The sequence below is a fragment of the Pan troglodytes genome, chromosome 14 (genome assembly GCF_028858775.2).
Source record: "Pan troglodytes isolate AG18354 chromosome 14, NHGRI_mPanTro3-v2.0_pri, whole genome shotgun sequence".
NCBI lineage: Eukaryota > Metazoa > Chordata > Mammalia > Primates > Hominidae > Pan > Pan troglodytes.
In genome coordinates, this window is record NC_072412.2 from 17,287,333 (window position 1) to 17,301,131 (window position 13,799).

The 13,799-nt window shown below is 38.7% G+C and overlaps 1 pseudogene; it reads left to right on the plus strand.

Moving 5' to 3' along the window:
- The first annotated feature begins 12,267 nt into the window (after positions 1-12,267).
- LOC134808244 (uncharacterized) lies at positions 12,268-13,037 on the plus strand (annotated as a pseudogene).
- Positions 13,038-13,799: the final 762 nt, after the last annotated feature.

Consider the following 13,799-nt stretch of genomic DNA (forward strand, 5'->3'; position numbering starts at 1 on the left):
CTAAAGAGATACAATTCTCCAACATAAATCAGACATATAGAAAATACTTACAGCACAGAAAATATGAACTATGGCATAGAAATACATTAAATTAGCTAAATGACATCCCTAATAAAAATCTGAATCTGGCCGGGCACGGTGGCTCACGCCTGTAATCCCAGCACTTTGGGGGGCCGAGGCAGGCGGATCACCTGAGGTTAGTTCGAGACCAGCCAGGCCAACATGGTCTGCAAAAAAAATACAGAAATTAGCTGGGCCCGGTGGCAGGCACCTGTAATCCCAGCTACTTGGGAGGCTGAGGCAGGAGAGTCACTTGAACCAGGGAGGCGGAGGTTGCAATGAGCTGAGATTGTGCCATTGCACTCCAGCCTGTGTGAGAAGAGCAAAACTCCATCTCAAAAAAAAAAAAAAAAAAAAAAAAAAAAAAAAAAAAGAATCTATTCTAAAACGGGGAATTTTATGTTTAAGTAGATTCACTTAATTTTTTCCTATAATCTCCTGGGAGAAATAAATGTTTTCAACAGTTGCGCTTAACAAACTGAAGGACTGGAAGGAGAAACAACATTAATAATAATTACTTCCAGAGTGGGGTGTGGCTCACATCTGTAATCCCAGCACTTTGGGAGGCCGAGGTGGGCTCATCACGAGGTTAAGAGATCGAGTCCATCCTGGCTAACACGGTGAAAACCCGCCTCTACTAAAAATACAAAAAATTAGCCGGGAATGGTGGCGGGCGCCTGTGGTCCCAGCTACTTGGGAGTCTGAGGCAAGAGAATCGCTTGAGGAAGGCTGGCCAACATGGCTAAACCCCATCTCTACTAAAACTACAAAAATTAGCTGGGCATGTTGGCGCATGTCTGTAATCCTAGCTACTCCCAGAGGCTGAGACAAGAGAATCGCATGATCCTGGGAGGCGGAAGTTACAGCAAGCCGAGATCACACCACTCCACTCCAGCCTGCTCTACAGAACAAGACTCCGTCTCTCAAAAACAACAACAACAACAACAACAACAACAACAACAAACTTCCTACGATGCATGATTAAATTACAAAGTTTTCTATTCTTTTCTTTTAAAAATAAATATCTTAGCTGCCTGTTTTCATTCTGGCCATCAAAATTGCCTAAATTCTTTGTGGGCAATATCATCAACCCTTGAGGGAAATTCAAGATATTCCCAACACAGAAATATTCTTAGCTGAAAAGAGTATGGGATGACAATTTTCAACCTGGCATATATAAAAAGAAGAAAAATGTTGGGTAAATGAACAGCAAAAGAAAGATGACATTCATATGTCCTATGCAATTCTGAATACTTATTTTATGTAGGTGAATATTTTAATGAAAGACATTTATTGATTCAAAATATTTTTTAACTTAACGAACTTTGGCAAAACAATGCCCTTCAGTCAGTGACTATATTATCAAGTTTCACCTACCTCTGATCAAGGAAACAAAAATAATAGTAATTCCATACTCAGTATGTGTGAGAAAATAAGGGTTGTGTTTAGTTCTAATTATTTTGAGTTATGCCACATAACACATAACAGTATACATTTATTTTGAGTTCATATGTAGAATTAGACTACTTTTTAATTTTGGGAACATGGAGGATAATATTATAGGATTATATTAGTAAGGCTGTGGTAAATACTAACATTAAGCTCTCCTTATGTGACACACACAGTTCCTTCACCAAAATGGGCAAAATTTTAGCTGAAGACTTATAATGAAGCCTAGACATTCATGAAGAAATTAAACAATTTGACCATTATTAGAATATAGTAAATACATGCATGTTCAATACCAGCCTCTTTTTTTCTCACTTTATGTTTTTTGAATGCCATTAGATTTACATATCCTGCTAACATAACATAAAAACAAACCTTAAGTTTCAAGAAATTAACAATTCTAGTTACATACTATTTACATGTTTTTCTTATTAACTATTAGTTATTTCAAAACTTACCTTTTATGTTTTGAGATAAAAAATATCTAATAGGTAGTTTTTTGAGAAGAATGCCTTTTTTATTATTTTTATTTTTATTTCTTTTTTTTTTTTTTTTGAGACAACATCTTGCTCTGTCACCCAGGCTGGAGTGCACTGGTGTGATGTTGGCTCACTGCAAACTCTGCCTCCCAGGGTCAGGTGATTCTCCTGCTTCATCCTCCTGAGCAGGTGGGATTAGAGTAGCATGCCACCACCCCTGGCTAATTTTTGTATTTTTAGTAAACATGGAGTTTTACCATGTTGGCTAGGCTGGTCTTGAACTCCTGACCTCAAGTGATCCATCCTCCTCAGCCTCCTAAAGTACTGGGATTACAGGCATGAGCTACTGCACCTGGCTCTTTTTAAATTATTTTTAAAGGATACTTTAGTTTTCCTAGTAATCCATGTGAATGTATTCTCTATGAACTATAGTGTGTGTGTTTACTTTTTATATATAGAATACTACTGAGGAACAAGCTGTTTCTGTAAATGAAATGGGACTGAACCTCTACTGTGGTTGTGTTCTACATGTTACAGAGACCTGGACAGAGACAGTATGATTATCTCATGAACATCACATAATCTCCTGTCACAGTCCCAAGATAAAACATTCCCTTAAAATCAAGACTTGCTTTAATAACCATCACATTTATTACAATAATACCTTCCCACTATAATCAATATGGATATAAACAGCCTTTGTTCTATTTTTCTCATACTTGGAAGACTTTTGCTTTCATTCCATGAAAATCTTGTATTTCTCCTCAATTATTCTAATTAGAAAAATAGTGCTGGGGGAGAAAAAATAAAACAGCACAGAAAGGAAAGGGGCTCCTGCAATGCGCTGTTTAGACAGATAAGGTAGCCTGGCCAGGTGATGGTCAGGTAGGGACTGCCTTCTTCTCTCTGGTGGTGAGAATTGAGAATTGCTGAGAGGTATGCAAGTGGAGCTGATTGAGCCTGAGCACAGTCCAGCTTTCTTCCATGTTCTCTACATAAAATAATCAATAATCTTCAGCATTAAGACCTCATGATCTCATGTTTTGAGAAGGAGAGTTGAGAAACACCTACTAGTCTTATGATAGGTTGAGTACTTTAAAGAGTTTTGGGCCAGGTGCAGTGACTCACGCCTGTAATCCCAGCACTTTGGGAGGCTGAGGCACGTGGATCACGAGGTCAGGAGATCGAGTCCATCCTGGCCAACACGGTGAAACCCCAACTCTACTAAAAATACAAAAATTTAGCCGAGCATGGTGGCACACACCTGTAATCCCAGCTACTTGGGAGGCTGAGGCAAGAAAATCCCTTGATCTGGGGAGGTGGAAATTGCATGAGCTGAGATTGCACCACTGCACTCCAGCCTGGGTGACAGAGTTAGACTCCATCTCAAAAAAAAAAAAAAAAAAAAAAAGAATTTTGAAGCTTCTTAATTCCATTTATTTAAGACATTATTCTCATTGGGATTAGGGGGGAATCCCTGAATTTTGGTAAAAACAATCCAAGTCACAAAATCAGAAAAAAAAAAGGGGGAAGATATAGGATGATGCGTTTCATTCTTCATATGAATATGCATTTTACAAATATATAACTAAGACCAATTTTGGATTTATTTCCAGGCTTGGAGATAACTTATGGAAACTTTTAACATTAAAGTTAAATTTGCAATTCAGAATTAATCCATACATTATTTCACTGTTTTCTTGTTAATATTAAATGCTGCTGACTCAGTAAAGTTTATTATTTGAATATAACAAGAATGTGTGAATTGTAAATGCCATGCTAAAGTCTGGAACATTTCTACAAAATTCAGTTTAGCAAATATTTGTTAAGACTTCAGTCAAAGCCTTTTACAACTGCGCTGCTCTAGGTTTTGAGGACTCAAAATAATCTCTGCTCACAAACCAGACATGCAAACAAATAAAGTTCTATGTATTAAGGTCAATAATAGAATTTTGCTGAAGACAAAATATTATCGCAGACACAAAAAAATTAGCCAGGCATGGTGGCAGGTGCCTGTAATCCAAGCTATTCAGGAGGCTAAGGAAGGAGAACAGCTTGAACCCAGGAGGCGGAGGTTGCAGTGAGCCAAGATCACATCACTGCACTCATCTTGGGCAACAGAGTGAGACTTCATCTCAAAAAAAAAAAAAAAAATCTTGATTCCTTTATCCCCCGTGCTTCACAACATTCAGAGTCTTCCATATTTTCTGGGAGTTTCTTGGTTAGTTGGGCTTGTCCTCTCCTCACTTACTGTTGGAGCCTGCCCTCTGTGCTCCAGAGCAGATCATGTTTTCTCTACTCAGTTCCCTCTAGTGAGGAGACTAATTCCACTTTCACCCCCACCTTAGCACCAAGCACCATTAATTCAAGACCACTATGTAGAGGAGATAAGGGAGAATTACACCCCACGAAGAGCAGCAAAATGCATAAACATGCATATATATACACATATATGCATGTATATGCACATATACACACATATACATATATATGCATATATACATGCACACATATATACACGTATACACATATATACACACACACATATATACATGCATATATTGCCACCACTATCCTGAATCTCCTCATTTTTTCCCATCAGAAGGAATTTCTCCACCCCACCCTACCATTTTCTTGGAACTTCTAGTCTCTCTCACATTATTAATTCTACACCTGGGGCTGCCTTGCCCCCTCTTGCTAACTGCCTGGTGGTAACTTGGCACTCCTCTTAGTTACTACTTAATGTTACAGCTCACCCTTTTTTACATCATATTTATGAAGCATTAAATATTCTAAAAGTGGCCGGGTGCAGTGATTCATGCCTGTAATCTCAGCACTTTGGGAGGCCAAAGCGGGTGGAACATGAGGTCAGGAGTTCAAAACCTCCTGACCAACATGGTGAAACCCTGTTTCTACTACAAATACAAAAATTAGCTGGGCATGATGGCGTGTGTCTGTAATCCCAGCTACTCAAGAGGCTGAGGCAAGATAATCACTTGAACCTGGGAGGCAGAGGTCACAAAGAGCCGAGATTTGTGCCACTGCACTCCAGCCTGGGTGACAGAACAAGACTCTCAAAAAAAAAGAAAAAAAAAAAAAAGCTACTTTGTCTAGGGTACCCTATTATACCAAGGAATTTAGTGCCTCATGAAAAAAGACTCTCAAAGATGTTTTTCTAAACAATAGAACCTTCTACCTTAGAAATCATTTATGATATTATCCAACATCATTATTTTTTATTTTATATATATTTTTCACTACAATAAAAATCTTTCAAATATATCCAAATACAATTTTATTAAAACAGAAAAGTTGTTTATTAGATAATCTTTTAATTTTAACATATTAATTTATCTATCGGGGTTCTATGTCATTCACTCAGGAAGAGAATTCAATGAATAAATGTGGTAACTTCACATATCAGTAGAACTTTTTCACAAAAATGGGCAATTTTTCATTTTTCAGAGTGAACACTGAGCCACCACCTGAGGAAAAATAAATGATCATTTTTAACAATTAAAGTTACTATTTTATTAATCATCTGGTCTTTTAAGATGTTTTTAGACTTATAGATCAAGATAAGAAGTTAGCATGCATTTATCCTTCTTTCAATTTGTATCCATCCCTAATTTATTTCTTCCTATTGTGCAATAGCTCATTATTAAGCTGAGCTTCCATTTTACTCATTCATGTTTATTTATGGGTCAGGCAACTGAACTGCATACAAATTCACAAATTTTCTTTCTTTTTTTTTTTTTTTTGAGTTGGAATCTTGCTCTGTCGCCCAGGCTGGAGTCAGTGGTGCAGTCTTGGCTCACTGCAAGCTCTGCCTCCAGGGTTCATGCCATTCTCCTGCCTCAGCCTCCCGATTAGCTGGGACTACAGGCACCCACCACCACACCTGGCTAATTTTTTGTGTTTTTAGTAGAGACGGGGTTTCACCACGTTAGACAGGATGGTATGGATCTCCTGACCTCGTGATCTGCCCACCTCAGCCTCCAAAAGTCCTGGGATACAGGCTTGAGCAACCGCACCCGGCCTACAAATTTTCTTTGTAACTTACCTTATTATTAAATTGGTCTTCCTCATTCTTATTTTTTTATTTTTTATTTTTTATTTATTTATTTTTTTGAGATGGAGTCTTGCTCTGTTGCCCAGGCTAGAGTGCAGTGATGCAATCTCAGCTCACAGCAACCTCCTCCACCTCCCGGGTTAAAGCCACTCTCCTACCTCAGCCTCCAGAGTAGCTGGGATTACAGGCATGCACCACCACGCCCGGCTAATTTTGTATTTTTGGTAGAGACAGGGTTTCTCCATGTTGGTCAGGCTGGTCTCAAACTCCCAACCTCAGGTGGTCTGCCTGCCTTGGCCTCCCAAAGTGTTGGAATTACAGGTGTGAGCCACCGCACCCAGCCTGGTCTTTTAAAATTTGACCTAAACAGTTCATCCTGTCATGTTCTTCATGAGAGATAAAGGTCCACTATTTTTCCCTTGTTATTTTAATAAAAACAACTATTTACCTTGAATATACTGAATATACACAAAATACATATTCATTTACACACCATGGCTTTTTAAAAGGGTTGTCCTTAGATGTGGCCTCCAGGGATAGTTAAGCTGTAAATGGAAGGCTTCATATGTAAAGACATTTTCCTTTTGACCTTGTTTCTTATAGTGAGTGTGTGTGTGTGTCTGCTTTTAGTGGTAGAAGTTAAGGGGAATCTCTATGATTGTTTTTCTTTCTCTCCATTTATCCCTCACTTTCTTTCTTTTTTTTTTTTTTTTGAAACAGAGTCTTCCTTTGTCAGTGCAGTGGCGTGATCTCGACTCACTACGACCTCTCCCTCCTGGGTTCAAGTGATTCTCATGCTCAGCCTCTCAGGTAGCTGGGATTACAGGCACCCACCACAATGCCCAGCTAATTTGTATTTTTAATGGAGACGGGGTTTCGCCATGTTGCCCAGGCTGGTCTCAAACTCCTGAACTCAGGCAATCCACCCACGTCGGCCTCCCAAAGTGCTGAGATTACAGGCATCAGCCACCATGCCCGGCCCCATTTATCCCTCATTTTAATATTTTTTTAAATTTTTTTTTCTTTTTTTGAGATGGAGTCTTGCTCTGTCACCCAGGCTGGAGTGCAGTGGCGGGATTTTGGCTCACTGCAACTTCGGCCTCTCAGGTTCAAGCAATTCTCCTGCCTCAGCCTCCCAAGTAGCTGGGACTACAGGTGCCCGCCACCACGCCCAGCTAATTTTTTGTATGTTTAGTAGAGATGGAGTTTCACCATGTTAGCCAGGATGGTCTCAGTCTCCTGACCTCATGATCCACCCGCGTCAGCCTCCCAAAGTGCTGGGATTACAGGCATGAGCCACCTTGCCTGGACTATCCCTCACTTTATAACATTAATCAAGTTCTTTTATAATTTTATGTTAAAGATTTTTGAATTTTGTTAATCTATTTTATTTTCCTTCATAAAAAGATCAAAGCTAGAAATAACATTACAAAGTATATCATAATCGTTAATAGAAAGAGCTCTATAATCAGCTTAAATTTCTTTTCTCTCTTTTCTAGTTATGTGATCTTAGGCAAGTTACATAAATTACCTGTGTCCAGTTTATTTATTTGTGAAATGGGGAAAATAATGGTGCCTGTCTCTGGGTAAGATTGTAGTGAGGGTGAATAACAGATTTATCAAACATAAAGCAGTGCCTGGGACACAGGAATTGCCCTCTCTGCATGCCCCTGCATATGTGTGCATACAGGCATGAATCACTTGATGATGGAATAAATTTGGAGAAATATGTCTTTAGGCAGTTTTGTTATTGTGCAAATATCTCAGAGTGTACTTACACAAACATAGATGGGATAGCCTACTACTCTGCTAGAGTATATGATAGAGTATATGTAGCCTGTTGCTCCTAGGTTACAAATCTATACAGCATGTTACTGTACTAAATACTGCAGGCAACTGTAACACAGTGGTAGGTATTTTGCATCTTATCATAGAAAAGGTGCAGTAAAAAAAAAAAAAGGGTACACTTGTAGAGGGCACTTACCATGAATGGAGCTTGCACAGCTGGAAGTTGCTCTGGGTAAGTGAGTGAGAGGTGAGTGAATATGAAGGCCTAGGACATTACAGGCACTGTTGTAGACTTTAGCAGTACTGGATGTACACTTAAGCTATGCCAAATTTATTTTTAAATTGTTTTCTTTTATCAATAATAAATTAGCTTTAGCTTACTGTAATTTTTTTATTTAATATACATTTTTTAACCTTTTGGCTCCTTTGTCACAACTCTTAGCTTAAAAGATAAACATATTGTACAACTTTAAAAAAATTATTTTCTTTATATCTAAGTCTATAAGCTTTTTCCAGTTTTTAATTTTTGTGTTACTTTTTAACTCTTTTATAAAAACAAACACTAACACGCACATTAGTTTAGGCCTATACAGGGTCAGGATCATCAACATCATTGTCTTCCACCTTCATATTCTGTCTCAATGGAAGTTCCTTGGGGCAATAACACACATGAAGCTGACATCTCCTATGATAACAATCCCTCCTTCTGGATACCTCCTGAAGGACCTGCCTGAAATTGCTCTACTGTTCAGTTTTCTTTTTCTTATTTAATAAGTAGTACCCTCTCAAAACATGATAAAAAGGGCCAGGCATGGTGGCTCATACCTGCAATGCAAGCAATTTGGGAGGCTGAGGTGGGAGGATCATTTGAAGGCAGCAGTTCAAGAGCAGCCTGGCCAACATGGTGAAACCCTGTTTCTACTAAAAATACAAAAATTAGGCAGGTGCAGTGGTGGGCACCTGTAGTCCCAGCTACTTGGGAGGCTGAGGCAGAAAAATCACTTGAAACTGGGAGGTGGAGGTTGCAGTGAGCCGATATCACACCATTGCGACTCCAGCCTGGGCAACAGAGGGAGACTCCATCTCAAAAAAAAAAAAAAAAAAAGATAAAAAGAATAGAGTAGTAAATATATAAACCAGTAATATTGTCACTTATTATCATTATCAGGTATTATGTTCTGTAAGTAATTATATGTGCTAGAAGCCTGGCAGCACAATAGGTCTGTTTTCACCAGCATCAGCACAGACATGTGAGTAATGAATTGTGCAATGACATTACATTGACAATGACATCACTAGGAAACAGGAATTTTTCAGCTCCATTACAATCCTACAGGACCAATATGTGGTCCACCATTTACTGAAATGTATTTACATGGTGCATGACTGTAAAATTACTAGTCTTCAAAAATCAGTTGTATCTTCAACATTTCCTACCTCTGCAAAATGCATCACCATTCTCCCAGTTACCCAGGCTTAAAACCTCAGAATTCTATCAAATTATTTCATTTCCTTACATCTCATGTTTAATTAGTCACCGATTCCCATCAATTTTCCCCTATCATGTTTAATAGTACCAACACATTATTTCTCTTAGAAAAACATTTTTCTAGTTTAAGCTCTTAATTTAGCCTATTTTTAAAATATCTCAAAGTTTTCCATAAAGTCTTTATTTCTTATTTATTAAAATATTTTCTACATTTTGGTACAACTAACCTTCCTAAAGCATAAATATCTCACTTTGTCACTTGTATGCCCCCCAAAAAACATAAAAATATCTTCTTGGTCTAGAAAGTAAAATTATAATGCTTGGCATAATGTAGACAGAAATTCCCATTTATCCTTTTTCTCCTTTGCCCCTACACTTTTCTTCTATGTTCACATCAGTACCTAATGTCCCAGACATATGGAATTCATTGTTTCATGATTAAAGCCAACACATTCTAACTACCATGCATTTAGTCAAACCATCTGGCCACCTGGAATTTCCTACCATCCCCCATAAAATTTAAATTAAAAAATTCCACTGTTCTGTCCTCTCTGAAGATGTCCCTGAACCTTTATTGAAACTCATTGACATATCCTTTGGTTCCCGCAGCCTTTATTGTATATGTCATAATTTAGCACATACATTACTCTGCCGTACATTTTAGTAAGTTAATGACCTGTCTCTTTTCACTGATAAAACAGTGTCAGGATTTTTTCATTTTTGTATTCCCTACTGGTCCACAGAGTGCTATGAACATATAATTTTCTAAGTTAATTTTAAATTGACTTAAACTTACTGGTGAATTCACCGATTAACTGTTCTTTTCCAGTATTACTCTTAGAAATGTCCTTCCCTTGATATATTTTATGTTCTAAAAAATTAATTTCATTTTAAGAATCGCATCCTCCAAAACAAAAGAAACAAAAGCTCCCATACAATTCTAATGCTAGTTATAGGTGACATTAAAAAATGGCATACCAACTGTAAAAACCAAAAACAAAAAAACGAACAAAAACAAACAAACAAAACAATTCCCATGAAAGCCAGAGGTAAACAATGCAAATTTTAATGTCAATATTGTCATTTTTTCCTAGGTTAGGGGACAATATAACCACATTTATAAACTTGTTCTTTTTGTCTCTCCTCATGTTGACCTCACACATAGCATATTATGCCATTAAAACAACAAAAAAAGGAGAAAATGCTATATTGAAATCCAGTATTTTCTTACAATTCCTTACTGTGAATTGTGAATGAAAATTAAATTCTTTAATCACTAGGAAAGACTGAGTGTGAGAGTGTTTCTTTCAGCTGATATAAACATTGATAAGATCAAAGCTTGCTCTAAATTATCTGTCTTACCAGGTCTTGACTGAATCTCAGAACAAAATCCTGTAGTTTCTCTTTATTTCAGATAAAACTTTGATCTTTTAAAAATATAGGCACAGCTGGGCACAGTGGCTCAGTCCTGTAATCTCAGCAGTTTGGGAGGCTGAGGTGGGCAGATAACGAGGTCTAGATATCGAGACTATCCTGGCCAACATGGTGAAACTCTGTCTCTACTAAAAATACAAAAATTAGCTGGGCATGGTGGTGCACACTTGTAGTCCCAGCTACTCAGGAGGCTGAGGCAGGAGAATCGCTTGAACCTGGGAGGCTGAGGTTGCAGTGAGATGAGAACGTGCCATTGCACTCCAGCCTGGGTGACCAAGCGAAATTCCATCTCAAAAATAAAAAGATAAATAGGCACACCTGGCTAAGGAAATGGCAAAAAGGCAAAAAGATATGCACAAAATAGTTAGCCACTACTTGCATTGAAAATGGGTTCAAGTTTAAGCTTTTGGCAAGTGTTTGAGAAAAATATGAATTAAGCTCATTTTCTGTGGAGACAAGTCTCTAGGTGTTTAGTTTTGGTTAAGTTAAATACTTAAATCTATTTAAAATTTTAAAGACCTTAGTAATGTAAACAAATGGTGTTGAGTTTGGACTTCTCTACAATATCTATGTGGAATCTTAGGAATGGAAGAGTGAAAGGATACAATACATTTTAAATGGTAGTTCAGCCTAAATCCTAAGCATAAGCATAATACATGGCTGCATTTTTTTTTTGACAGATCCTAACTCTGTCCCCCAGACTGAAGTGCAGTGGTGCCATCTTGACTCACTGCAACCCCAGTCTCCTAGATTCAAGCTATTCTCCTGCCTCAGCCTCCCAAGTATCTGGGATCACAGGCAGACACCAGTCACACCCAGCTTGCTTTTTGTTTTTATGTTTTTTCTTTTTTTGGAGACAGAGTCTTGCTCTGTCACCCAGGCTGGAATACAGTGGCACAACCTCGGCTCACTGCAACCTCCGCTTCCCAGGTTCAAGCGATTCTCCTGCCTCAGCCTCCTGAGTAGTTGGGATTACAGGCACGTGCCGCCATGCCCGGCTATCTGCCTCCCAGGTTCAAGCGATTCTTCTGCCTCAGCCTCTTGAGTAGCTGGGATTACAGGCATGTGCCACCATGCCTGGCTAATTTTTGTATTTTTAGTAGAGACAGGGTTTCACCATGTTGGTCAGGCCGGTCTCGAACTCCAGACCTCCTGATCCACCTGCCTCAGCCTCCCAAAGTGCTGGAATAATAGGCGTGAGCCACCATGCCCAGCCCATTTTTTGTATTTTTAATAGAGGTGAGGTTTCACCATGTTGACCAGGCTGATCTCGAACTCCTGACCTCAAGTGATCTGCCCACCTCCACCTGCCAAAATGCTGGGATTACAGACAAGAGCCACTATGCCTAGCCAATATGTTACTTTTAAAAAATAAGTTATTCATTTTAGTTTTCTTCTGTTGCTAACAATCATTTCTATTTTGTAGGGAAAAGGAAGAGGGATCAGATTGTTACTGTGTCTATGTAGAAAGGGAAGACATAATAAATTCCATTTTGACCTGTACCTTGAACAATTGCTTTGTCCTGAGATTCTGTTAATCTGTAACTTTGCCCCAATCACTTTGCCCCAACCTCTTTGCCCCAACCTTGAGCTCACAAAAACATGTGTTGTATGGAATCAAGGTTTAAGGGATCTAGGGCTGTGCCTTGTTAACAAAATGTTTACAAGCAGTATGCTTGGTAAAAGTCACTGTCATTCTCTAGTCTCGATAAACCAAGGGCACAATGCACTGCGGAAAATGGCAGGGACCTCTGCCCTGGAAAGCCGGGTATTGTCCAAGGTTTCTCCCCATGTGATAGTCTGAAATATGCCTCATGGGATGAGAAAGACCTGATCATCCCCCAGCCCAACACCCATAAACAGTCTGTGCTGAGGTGGATTAGTAAAAGAGGAAAGCCCTTGCAGTTGAGATAGAGGAAGGCCACTGTCTCCTGCCTGCTCCTGGGAATGGACTGTCTCAGTATAAAACCCTATTTTACCTTTGTTCAATTCTGAGATAGGAGAAAAACCACCCTATGGTGGGAGGCAAGACACGTTGGCAGCAATGCTGCTTTATTGTTCTTTACTCCACTGAGATGTTTGGACAGAGAGAAACATAAATCCGGCCTACGTGCACATTCAGGCATAGTACCTCCCCTTGAACTTAATTATGACACAGATTCTTCTGCTCACATGTTTTTTTGCTGATCTTCTTCCTATTATCACCCTGCTCTCCTACCACATTCCTCTTGCTGAGATAATGAAAATAATAATCAATAAAAACTGAGGGAACTCAGAGGCCGGTGCCGGTGCAGGTGCTTGGTATGCTGAGCGCTGGTCCCCTGGACCCACTTTTCTTTCTCTATACTTTGACTCTGTGTCTTATTTCTTTTCTCAGTCTCTCATCCCACCTGACTAGAAGTACCCACAGGTGTGGAGGGGCTGGCCACCCCTTCATATTTTCACTTAATTTACTCTGAATCTATGCCACTTTTGCATTTGAGGCTAATGTTTGTATTGAAGGAAAGGATAGCAAGTCAATTTACAATTGGATTTTTTCAATGTAGCCCTTAATTCTTTTTAAAAAGCCCATAGCAAGCAAGATGATTAACAATTTTCATATGAACAAATGTCTTACAATATTTTAAACATCTAGAGAACACTGATACCGTCTTCACTTACTGACAATGGCATATTATCAATTCACTTTTCCAAAGAGATAGAAATTACTTCTTTTGACTTAGATCTGACTTCTTAAACTGTCAAATGAAGTAGCTGAGTATAACTCACCACCTACAACTTTGATATTTAGCCTCCTCTCTTCATTTGCTTTGTATTATATGTACTGTAGCCCTTACTTTAATATTTCTATATCTTACACATCTTTCTCTCTTAAAAATGTGCTTTCATTTAGATGAGAAATACAATTTTAAGGGAGAATTTGACTCATGCCTAGTTCTGTATTTTTTTTAATTGCTGATCTGTCCTGAGGAAATTAATGTCGCCCTACTGGGTATGATGCTGCCCCTCTGGAGAGATTCCTGCAAGT